Here is a 12488-nt window from a genome sequence, read left to right as displayed (position 1 = left end):
AGAGCTGAAGCCAGAGAAGGTAGTGATGTTGGATGCTGGGTCTGGAGTGAAGTTGAGTTTCTGATTCATCCCAAAGGTATTCCACTGGATTCAGGTTGGGACTGTATACAGAAGAGTGCAGTTAGGAATGGTGTTGGCCACAAATAATTGTGTCGTAGATGCTGCTGTATGACAGGACGCATTGTCTTGCTGATAGAATCAATCATCATCTATCAAGTGTTTCTCTGCTGTATGCAGTTCATAATGCCGCAAAATAAGTTCATAACCTTCCGCGTTTAGCATTTTCTTAAGAATACTAAGGGAACTATACCCTAACCTGAAAACCACTCCCATTCCAGAATACCGCCTCCTCCATTGTTCGATGTTGGTATTTTGCTTGCTAACGTTTTCCAGACGTTAATCAAACCCAAACCCTTCCATCAGATTTCCATAGTGTGTAGCATAATTCAGCACTCCAAATTACTCTCTTCGAATGATCTATTGTCCCGTGGCGTCACTCTTCACGCCCTATCACTGTCGCTTAGCACTGAATACAAAAATACATCGAGTATGAGGAGGTGCTGCACCACTGTTCGCCATTATTTTTAACTCCCTACGCCCAGTCAGTGTGTTAGCTGACCTTTGGTATAACTATGGAATAGACGAGTGATTCCTTTTGCGGATTTCATGCCATTTTTTTACAACCACCCTCCACAATGTTTGACGGTCCGTGTCTGTCCCTACGTGAGATCTACCTGGTCTTGGTTTAGCTGCGGTTATTCCCTCGTATTTCCAAATCAGTTCCAACACAAACAGTCCACTCGGACAGCCTTAGAAGGGTTGTTGACATGTCGCTAAGAGACGCGTTAATCAGGTAACATCCAATGACTAGTCCACTTTCGAAGTCTCTGAGCTGACCGAACCATAATGCAGTTGCTGCTTCTTTACTGACAACACCGTACTCCCTGTCTCCTTTTACGCTAGCGGGCCCACCTATAGTGAAATTTAGTGGTCAATTCTGTATTACATAGGGGTGTACAGACATTTCGTCCGAATAATGAAAGTGAAGCAGAAACTAATGGTGAACCGTTTTAGTAATGGTACAGGCCGCAAGTGGAGAAATTCAGTGATATAAGCGAGCGACTTTGACATAAGTCAGATTATGGCTCGGACCCTGGGAACGAGAATCTCAGGTACTGGCGTGCTGCTGCCCCGAGCTTGTGTGAAAAGCGGCAGTAGGACGAAACCACGAATAGGCGACAAGCTTGGGCATTCCCAGGCCTCGTCACAGGAAGTGAATGACCTCGGCTTGCCCACTCTCTAAGGAAGAATAGTCGATACTCTACGGCAGTTCTGACGACAGCTTACAATGATACTTGACGCACAAGTGATTCTGAGCATGCAGTTCAGCTCACAGACTTGAACATGTGACACTTCAGTAGACGACCGATGAGGGGCGTTCAATAATTAATGCAAAACATTTTTCGTGAAAACAGGTCGGTTTTATTCAGCATTCCAATACACCATATTATTTCCCATTCTTTTGGGCAGAAAACCCTATTTGTCAACGTAATCTTCACTCAGTGCGACGGCCTTACGCCACCTTACTGGGAGGAACTGTGTGCCCGCAGGATACCACTCTACTGGTCGACGTCGGAGACAACGCTATGCTACATCAATAACTTCCCCGTCATCTCAATATTGCTTGCCGAGGAGTGGGTCCTTCATTGGGCCAAACAGATGGAAGTCGGAAAGTACGAGATCGAGCCTGTTTGGTGGATGAGGCGGAACAGTCTAATGAAATTTTGCGAGATCATCCCAGGTGTGCAAACATGTGTTAGCTCTTGCTTTTTCAAGAATAAGTGGTTCATTCGCATTTTTGTGGCGACGAACAAGCTAATGTCGTTTCTTCAATTTCCTGAGGGAAGCACAGTACATTTTCGTCTTGAGGGTAGCCATCAAACAGAATAACCCCTTCAGAGTCCCTGAAGACCGCTGCCACGACTTTACCGGCAGAGGATGCAGCTCTGAACTGGTACCTCGCTGAAGGGGTAGTGTGACGCCACTCCGTGGATTGCCGTTTTGTCTCCGGTTCGAAGTGATGAATCAATTTTTCATCACCTGTGCCGATTTTAGACAAAAAAAGTGTCACGATCAGCCTGGTGACGCGCAGTCAACTCGGCACGGTGGTCCTTCGTTGGTCTTTATCTTCTTCTCTTAGACTGCAAGGAACCTTTGAGTACTCCAGCTGGTGGACGAATGTTTCAGCGAATGTTTCTGCGTTGTTTTTTTGCCAACCGAAATTGGCCGACAAAGGAATGTGTTGCATTGCTTATTGAACGCCCCGCGCACATTTAAAAGGGATCACAGAAATTGGGCCGAGTACGAATGGAAATGTGTTGCTGGTCAGATAAATCACGTTTCTTGTTATATCAGGTCGATAGCCGTGTCCAGATACACAGTCATCCAGGCGAAGGCTCTTACAGACATGCACGTGGTACGGACGCAGCCCGATGGGGACTATATTATACTATGGGGAATATTTCCCTCGTCTTGCCACGGACCTGTGGTAGAAATCAAAGGCTCTGCCCTGGGTGATTATTCTTCAGAACCTCCCAGATTGTTTCATGCTTCATACCCTCCCTGACAGCGATGGTGCCGGCCGCGGTGGCCGTGCGGTTCTGGCGCTGCAGGCCGGAACCGCGGGACTGCTACGGTCGCAGGTTCGAATCCTGCCTCGGGCATGGGTGTGTGTGATGTCCTTAGGTTAGTTAGGTTTAAGTAGTTCTAAGTTCTAGGGGACTTATGACCTAAGATGTTGAGTCCCATAGTGCTCAGAGCCATTTGAACCATTTGAACAGCGATGGTATTTCTAGCAGGATAACTGTTGGCTACAATCGTGCTGCAGTGCAGTGCAGTGCATTGCAGTGCTATAATCGTGTTACATTGCTTTGAGGAGGTTGATAGTCAAAACACGTTGATGTGTTGGCTACCAGGTTCATCTCATCGGAACCTAATGGAAGAAATATGGGTCGTTATCAGGCGCCAGCTCCGTGCCACAAACCAACTTCCGCAATTCACGAAATTTACGCACCTGTACACAGACATCTTATGCTGTATAAATCTGGAAACCTAGTGAGGATTTGTCGAATCTGCCACACAGATTCGTTGCTGTATCTCGTTCCAAAGGATGACCAACACACTATTAAGCAAGTGATCATAATGTTCCCTCTCGTGTGGGTGGGTGAGTGTGTGTATGTGTATGTGTACGTGTGTATGTGTGTTTTAACACGATAATGTACGCGAGACGTACCACGAGGTTGATAAAACGCAACAAGGACTGAACTGAAGAGAAAAGTTATTTATGGGACATCAGGAATAGAGTGGTAGCACACGTTTTGAGGCATCGGCATAAGTGACCATGAATAGCTTCGCGATATCGCTGACAAAACTGGCTTTCTAATGTCTCTCGAGAGGATAAAGTTCATGGACTCGAAGCACGTAGACCTGGGGACCTAACTATGAGATATGGCAGTATCACGCAGCTTCGGTTATGCAAGTGAAACTGTAAGCGAAGTTGACAGTGATCTATGACACCCCTGAAGAAAAACTGTATAAAGCACACAACGTCATCTGGAATATTTATATGTCTGTAATTCCTTTGTGGAGTATCTATAACAAGAAATCTTTACCAGATAGAAATCTCGCCCCCAATAAAACTATCGTTCTCCCAGGAGAACTATAAGCAAGTGAGGCACATCATTATCCATAGCTTCAATGTTGTCGCGAAAATTGAAGAATAGATGTTGCGAAATACTCAGACCCGAGATAAAAGGTGGTATTTGTATGGTCAAACAGTCAAAAGAATTGTATTCACTGACGAAACGATTTAGTTTCGTTCTACAGAAGAGAGTCTGATATTGTGTGGACGTAACATATGAATGGATGACTTGAGCAACCAAGAAAATCATAAACCGGGCTGGAGAAGCCAAAGACCAGTGATTAGTAGACGGCAGAAATTATACATGATCCTGTTACATTAATAATTCGTTAAACGTTAGTGTGCAGCAACCAATCACATACGGTAGGTTTCAATAGCTGGCAGTGGAGGATACATAAAGCATGTGTCCGGAGGAGAGAGGGGAGCGGCAGAATGGGGGGAGGGGGGGGGGGAGAGGAATGCAGAAAACAGAGCAATCGTTTCTGTTATGCGGAAACGGAGTCATTTATCTGACACCCAAAACGGTATGATTTTTGGGTCTCGGGCCAGGCAATTTCCGAAACGGTTAAATTTGTAAACTACTTGCGAGCCGCCGTTGTTAAAATATACCGTGCATGGCAAAATGACGCCGAACTGGCACTGAGCCAACTGTGGTGCACCGCGAGCCATAGATGACAGGGATGTGGTGGGGGATGGCTACGGAGACGTGTAAGGGGGAACAGACGAGCAACTGCTAAGCAAGTGACCTCCCAACGAACCAAGGAGCCACCTACACAGTCTCCTCAACGACCGCTTACAAACGTGCTGCTTATGGGCCTCCACAGCAGGGGCCTGGTTCATGCACGCATGCTGACTGCTGTTCATCGGCAACGAAGACTGGAATTTGTACGACAGTGCCGCAACTGAACGTCCACTGTGTAGCGACAGGCGGTCATGATTCAAGTTTTATGCTTCATCGGACAGAGGGTCGTTGGCGTCTACGGCGTAAAACTTCTGAAAGCAAGCACCCTGGAAGAATCGTCGGAAGGGCTCAGGTCGGAGGGAAGAGCGTTATAGTCTGGTGACCGTTTTCGTGGCACTCCCTGTGTAATCTCGTGCTTGTGTAAGGTACAATGGATCAGCACATGAATGCATCCAATCTTGTGTATCATGTCCACTGCTACATGCAGTTTGTTTTTCCTCAGGCCGATGATACCTACTAGCAGCAAAGTGCAACGTGTCACACAGCTCGCAGTATACAACTTCGGGCATTTAACCCAATCGATAATCTGAGAGTCTACCTCGATCAGCGGCATAGGTCTTCAACCGAGGAACCTGTAGCAGCACTGGAGTCGGTATGGCTCCACCTCCATATCGGTACTTTCCAGAATCTCACTGACTTACTTTTGGCACGTCTCGCAGCAGTCCGCGTTGAAAATGTGGTTATTCAAGCTTTTGACAGGTGGACACATCAATGGTAGTGGACAGTATATTAGGAAAAGTCGCTGTTGATACATATATATTACTAAGAGACTATCACGGAGCCTAGTACCAGTTACAAGTTGCTTATCTACCAGCTTCTAATGGCAACAAAAAATTGTTTTTTAGTATTTCGTGTAGTTATTGACCGAGTTTAAGAACTCCAAATTCTGTCACAATCCATTCATTAAGAGGTATAAGCTTACGTTAAAACTTAAACATATTAAGGCAAGAATTACAGTTAGAAACCAAGTCTTCAGGCAGCATTCCTCACTGCTCACAAATTACATCGCCTACAATCATCAGATATTTGAGAATAAGAGCATTTAGCGACTTCCAACCAACTTCAAACATAATTTCAAACCTTTCCTAAATTTTTCTCGGTTACATGCTTGACGTAAAATATTTCACACATCAACTCATTTGTAAAGTAATCAGAAGTATAAAACGGTTCCATATATGGAATTTCTATTCTTTAAATTATCAGGGTTTAACCGGTTAGCTATAAGGATCACAGGCTAACGGAAGATACATTCGTAATTTCATGTAAAAACAAATAACAGATGGCTGTCTGTAACTCAAAAGTTACTGTCACCAGAAAGCCAGCCGATGCATATTAACAGGATGAAACATTTTGGGGACATAACAACAAGAAGATTAAAGCTAACGGTTATTAAGGCAACACGGAAAAGCCACAGAGAGTGTTATAAAAAATTTCATCCGATTTGACAAGACTCTCGTCTACATGAATGAAGACACAAACATGGGGTAGATATTAATTTACGTATAGGACTAAAGAGGTTTTGTTTCCAAAAGAATGATTCAATTTTCGAAGGATACATCTTTCACATGCTGGCACATACAACCTTCGGGTAATTTTTATGATTACGTTTAAGATCAGTTTCCTTCCACAAATGTTGAATGAGCCTCCATTCAGACGCACAACAAACCTCCAGAAGATAGTCAAGTTCGTCGCATACTTCAGACAGAACGTCTGGAACCGCTGCATTCAATGCTGGTCGATGCGGCGTAGCTGTTCACCAAAAGTTATTCCAAGAGGGGGCCAGGAGACAAATCTCCCCCCCCCTTCCGTCACACACACACACACACACACACACACACACACACACACACACCAAGGGTCACATACCATGAGACTATGCGACCTTGGAGAAAAATTCTACAATGCAAGACACGTACGCTCACGGCATATATTATTGCTATTGTACACTCCTGGAAATGGAAAAAAGAACACATTGACACCGGTGTGTCAGACCCACCATACTTGCTCCGGACACTGCGAGAGGGCTGTACAAGCAATGATCACACGCACGGCACAGCGGACACACCAGGAACCGCGGTATCGGCCGTCGAATGGCGCTAGCTGCGCAGCATTTGTGCACCGCCGCCGTCAGTGTCAGCCAGTTTGCCGTGGCATACGGAGCTCCATCGCAGTCTTTAACACTGGTAGCATGCCGCGACAGCGTGAACGTGAACCGTATGTGCAGTTGACGGACTTTGAGCGAGGGCGTATAGTGGGCATGCGGGAGGCCGGGTGGACGTACCGCCGAATTGCTCAACACGTGGGGCCTGAGGCCTCCACAGTACATCGATGTTGTCGCCAGTGGTCGGCGGAAGGTGCACGTGCCCGTCGACCTGGGACCGGACCGCAGCGACGCACGGATGCACGCCAAGACCGTAGGATCCTACGCAGTGCCGTAGGGGACCGCACCGCTACTTCCCAGCAAATTAGGGACACTGTTGCTCCTGGGGTATCGGCGAGGACCATTCGCAACCGTCTCCATGAAGCTGGGCTACGGTCCCGCACACCGTTAGGCCGTCTTCCGCTCACGCCCCAACACCGTGCAGGCCTCCTCCAGTGGTGTCGCGACAGGCGTGAATGGAGGGAGGAATGGAGACGTGTCGTCTTCAGCGATGAGAGTCGCTTCTGCCTTGGTGCCAATGATGGTCGTATGCGTGTTTGGCGCCGTGCAGGTGAGCGCCACAATCAGGACTGCATACGACCGAGGCACACAGGGCCAATACCCGGCATCATGGTGTGGGGAGCGATCTCCTACACTGGCTGTACACCACTGGTGATCGTCAAGGGGACACTGAATAGTGCACGGTACATCCAAACCGTCATCGAACCCATCGTTCTACCATTCCTAGACCGGCAAGGGAACTTGCTGTTCCAACAGGACAATGCTCGTCCGCATGTATCCCGTGCCACCCAACGTGCTCTAGAAGGTGTAAGTCAACTACCCTGGCCAGCAAGATCTCCGGATCTGTCCCCCATTGAGCATGTTTGGGACTGGATGAAGCGTTGTCTCACGCGGTCTGCACGTCCAGCACGAACTCTGGTCCAACTGAGGCGCCAGGTGGACATGGCATGGCAAGCCGTTCCACAGGACTACATCCAGCATCTCTACGATCGTCTCCATGGGAGAATAGCAGCCTGCATTGCTGCGAAAGGTGGATATACACTGTACTAGCGCCGACATTGTGCATGCTCTGTTGCCTGTGTCTATGTGCCTGTGGTTCTGTCAGTGTGATCATGTGATGTATCTGACCCCAGGAATGTGTCAATTAAGTTTCCCCTTCCTGGGACAATGAATTCACGGTGTTCTTATTTCAATTTCCAGGAGTGTATATTAAGTCAGATCTCCGCGTAATTCGCACAGGTCTCCGCAAGGAGGGGCGCGGGCATTTGCGATCACCAATCCCACTTGGAATTTGAAATACAGAGTTTAATTCATATACTGGGTGGATTACCGTCAATATACTAATTTTCTGTGTCACCTGTAAAATGTAGTTCTTAAGGCATGGCACGTCTCGAAACTACTCATTTTGTGTCGAAAATGGCAATCATACACTGTTGATAAGAATTGCGGGAACACGCGTATCAATGATCAGTACGTCAAATCTGTTCTGATACAGGCGTACCGTAGTCTTATTGCATGACTTCAGATCTTCGCTTTCACTGTAGGCAACAATTAAAATCAATGCCCATTACCGATGCACCAGTGTTGCAACCATTGGTTGCGGACACGTTACAGGGAGACAGGTCTGCACACAAGGCGAATTGGAGGAGGTCACCAACGAATGACAACCCCCAAGGGGAAGACTGATTTCTGGCCATCTCTGGATTGCGGCGGATACCGCCACAGTATTACAAGACGATCTCAGAAGGCCACTGGAGCCGCCGTGTCCGATCAGACTGTAATGAACAGTTTACGAGAAAGGACCTTAAGACCCATAGTTCCTGTTAGAGTACTCCGCTTGACACGACAATATTTTGCAGATCGCCTTCGTCTCTGTAGTTCTCATGTCAATCCGTAACTTCGTCACTGGCGGAACGTGTTATTCACAAACGAGTCCGGATATCCTCTGATGCAAGATGATGGCCGTGTTCGAATGCGGAGCTCCATGCTGAGTGTTACCTGCAAAGTGTTGCCCAGGAAATAGATTCGACCAAATTTCTGTTATTTTGTGGGGAGGCTTTGGTCTCGGCAGCCATATGGATCTTGTTGTCCATGATCGCCTTACGGCCAGGCAGTGCATCGGGTAGATCCTGTTGGACCATGTGGTGGCTGCTGCGTACGGTGTTGGCCCTGAATTACTTCTAATAACAGGACTCACGTGCATGATAGCCTTACCGCCATGCAGTTGACTGAACAGATGCTGTTGGACCATGTGGTGGCTGCTGCATGCGATGTTGGCCCTGAATTTCTTTTAATACCTGTGCGCATGTGGCAGTCATTAGGAGGTACGTCTTGCGAAGCCTGGACATGGAAGTAACGGAATGGCCGATGGTGAGTCCCGACCTAAATGCCATCGTGCATATGTGGGACAGGCTGTTCCACCACGCTCTCTCCAAGTATTCTCATTGGCTGTCATTGAGGCATGTGAACGGATACCACAGGGTAACCTCTGTAGACTTACATGAAGATTGCCACGTAGAAGCGCTCACGGAGGGCGTACACCTTATTGGAATCCCCAGGATGACGGGATGAATGAGTATCGACATTGTTTTCGTAAACGACGGAGGAGGTAATGACATTTTGATGCGTACTTAGCTCTTGAAAGGTAAGGGTATAATTTTGTAACGTAGTCATTCTTCAATTATTGCTCAGTGGAGCGTGGTAGACGCCCCAAGTCATGTCCTCCTAATACACGATATCTGAGGTACCTATGTTCACCAGTACACTTACAGGCAGTGACGTAATGGATGTAGAATATGAGCACGCTGTGTGTGTTTAGCAGGAGTTTAGTGTCGTCACCTTAAAGGAATATGCAAAGCTCTATGTGGAGACTGATGTATGTCTACTTGTCGATGTATCTGAGCGATTCAGAAGCGTTTGCATGGAATGTCCATGCTGAATCCTACCTTCTGGTACACTGTGCCAAGGTTGTCGTGGCGTGGGGTGCTATGCTCAGACACACAAATCTCTATAATTCTGCAGGCTTTCGTGGCCGTTGTCACTGAAGTTAAAATCTTCTGAGTTATTAAGCCACGTCATATTTCTACTAAAATGATTGAAGTTTCTGCCCCTCTGCTGGGGTCTTCCTCAGGATCTTATGTTGTCAGTTAGTAGACACCATAAGATCCTGAGGAAGATCCCAGCAGAGGGGTCGAATCATCGATCATTTCAGTAAAAATATGACGCGGCCTAATAACCCAGAAAATTATAACTTCACAGAAATCTCTTAAGTGATCTCGACATTATGTTGTTGATTGTGAGATTTTAGGGGACTTTTTCAATGTGTCCACAGACTTGCCATGGCAAGTAACTTGCGAATAGGTAAGTATCGTCCCTCTCTTCATTCAGGTTACATCTCGTGGTTTCAGCGAAGCAATTTGAATGGGCATGCCATTTTACAATCTCTACCTACTGGAGGGTTTCGATGTCTACCTCGTACAGACATCCACAGTTTATGACAAAATCTCTCACCTATGGCGGATGATTGTAATGTAGGATGTGTCTTGGAGGTAAATATGACATATTCTAGTACTTTATATGATGTGCTCAGCGATTTGCTACCACGTCCTGAGTGTCAAGTTCTACACAACAGTTACTACCCCAAGCTGACAGTATATTATGGATTACAGAAACCTCTAGTAATATCTCAACTTGGGGCGGCTGCAACTAGATCACATTCGCCACGTTACTGGGCTTGACCAGAGTACCTGGTTGAAAAAATATGTTGATCTAATACGAACATGTGTATTTAGAAATAATTCCATTAGTTGATAAATAATTCAGTTTTTGGTAAGACTGTGGAGAGCAGCACGACATTAAATTGGCCACTCGTTGGAATGATGGTTATGGGGCATAAGAATGAATTTCCAAGCCCTATTTTTAACGCACTACTTTCTTCCATGGAGAATTTGTGACTCTGGGATAGCAAAGGTTGTGACACAGTTCCTGAAACCTGGTTATGTTGATATGTGTGTACTGACCCTATCAAAACTCCACAGTACTGTTGTCGTTGTGTGTTTCCACAACTCATTTTGGATTCCAAAGCTGCTTCACATGGACAAAGAGAAAATCATATACTGTGTAAAGGGATGTGATCCATATGAGGGGTCTAGGTGCTGTTCCAATACGTAAGCCACATTATCTGCAAATGATAAGATTATCGGTTTGATGAGGAATGGGGTGAATGAGTTGCTGATAATGGAGTTTATAAGGCTTAGCTCAAAACTATACGCATAGTGTACAGGATTAGGTGTCACTGCAAGGTGAGTCAAGGGTGTGCAATGTATAACTACACTAGCTCTCACTGTTGAAGGTTACTTGGCATGTCTGTGAGCTGGTGCAGATGATGCTTATCAATGGGGCACCATGTTATCTTTGAATCACGAGAATTCTGGTTCAAATGGTTCAAATGGCTCTGAGCACTATGGGACTTAACTGCTGTGGTCATCAGTCCCCTAGAACTTAGAACTACTTAAACCTAACTAACCTAAGGACATCACACACATCCATGCCCAAGGCAGGATTCTAACCTGCGACCGTAGCGGTCACGCGGTTCCAGACTGTAGCATCTAGAACCGCGCGGCCACTCCGGCCGGAGAGAATTGTGGTACATGCTGTGTTGCAGTCAGTCTGTTATGTTACGAAATGTGTACGAACATTATCTTACTACTTGTTTTTGTAGCTGAATGATTGTTCTTGATGTGCTGTACTCTTCACCCATTACAGCCATTTCGAATAGGGAATTGTCTGGCACTACGCTTGATAGGTTTAAAGACTGTTTAAAGATAAATGCAACTACTGCATCCCAGATATGTATTACTGTAAATGCATTAATTTCTAATGCATTGTCACCCTTGCTGCTAATCACCATACTGTTTATAACATATGATTGGATATATGTATTTTTACATATTTTTTTCTTTATATGTTGTAAAGATTATGTATTTTTAAATAACACTAATGTTATAAAAACTGTTTATTTCAATTTTTTGTACATATGCATTATGCATAACACGCACACACTTTTCTTTTTCGCTGCTCTTTTTTTATACATCCTAATCATGTTCTTTTCACAACTATATAAACATTCGTGTTTTATGCACCATAAAATCTGCCTGTATCACCTTCCATCCCATGGAAGTTCTAATGTCTCTAGGCTTAGACTGCACACATGTACTTATACACTTGTCTGTGCACCCCTCATCCCATACATTGTGCTCACTCACGTAGTTTGCATCATTGAGGAGTGTCTTCACTTACAGATGCCATCGATTCATTCTGTCTGTGACTATCCACTGTGCACTGTACGTTCCTTTATGTTTGGATCACTCAGGTATTGTAGGCACACACGTTTTGCAGAGCCACTGCTTTCGTTATCATCTGGAGAACTCTATCCTCATACATCTCGTGGACTGATGCTGTATACTTCATGATGTGAATAGGCGGCGGGAATGGGTCATTGCCTGTTATCATCAGCCCTTCAATGTACTCCAGCCCGGTAACCAGATGGTCCAACTCTGCCTGCGATACTACCTTTGTAATTCTTCGAGCCTTCTCGATTTCTTCCACCACTTCACATTGCCTGTCTTGTGTTAAGCCCATCATTACATGTTTGCCTCCAATAGGAGTTACGTTGTAGATGCTTGCAAACAGAAATTGTGCCTTTCGGAAATGATTTAACTGACTGCCCTCACTGCCAGCTCTTTTAAACACATCCTCCCCCGGTCCTGTGATTACCATCCCTACTTGACCTCGGTACATGGGACCTCTTACATGTGGAAATGTCGGTGTCCTCTGTCTACAGGTGTCCTTGGAGGCTGTTGAGCTTAGACAATGACCATATTTTC

General features: G+C 45.9%; 1 protein-coding gene across 1 annotated transcript in view; it reads left to right on the top strand.

Moving 5' to 3' along the window:
* Positions 1–12488, top strand: part of LOC126412230 (putative fatty acyl-CoA reductase CG5065) — a 125391-nt gene that overhangs the window by 73368 nt on the left and 39535 nt on the right. The gene's annotated exons all lie outside the window — the stretch shown is intronic.

The sequence above is a fragment of the Schistocerca serialis genome, chromosome 1, assembly GCF_023864345.2.
Source record: "Schistocerca serialis cubense isolate TAMUIC-IGC-003099 chromosome 1, iqSchSeri2.2, whole genome shotgun sequence".
In the NCBI taxonomy this organism is placed as follows: domain Eukaryota; kingdom Metazoa; phylum Arthropoda; class Insecta; order Orthoptera; family Acrididae; genus Schistocerca; species Schistocerca serialis.
Note: the sequence above shows the minus strand (reverse complement) of the source record. Positions and strands in the feature narration are given on the sequence as shown.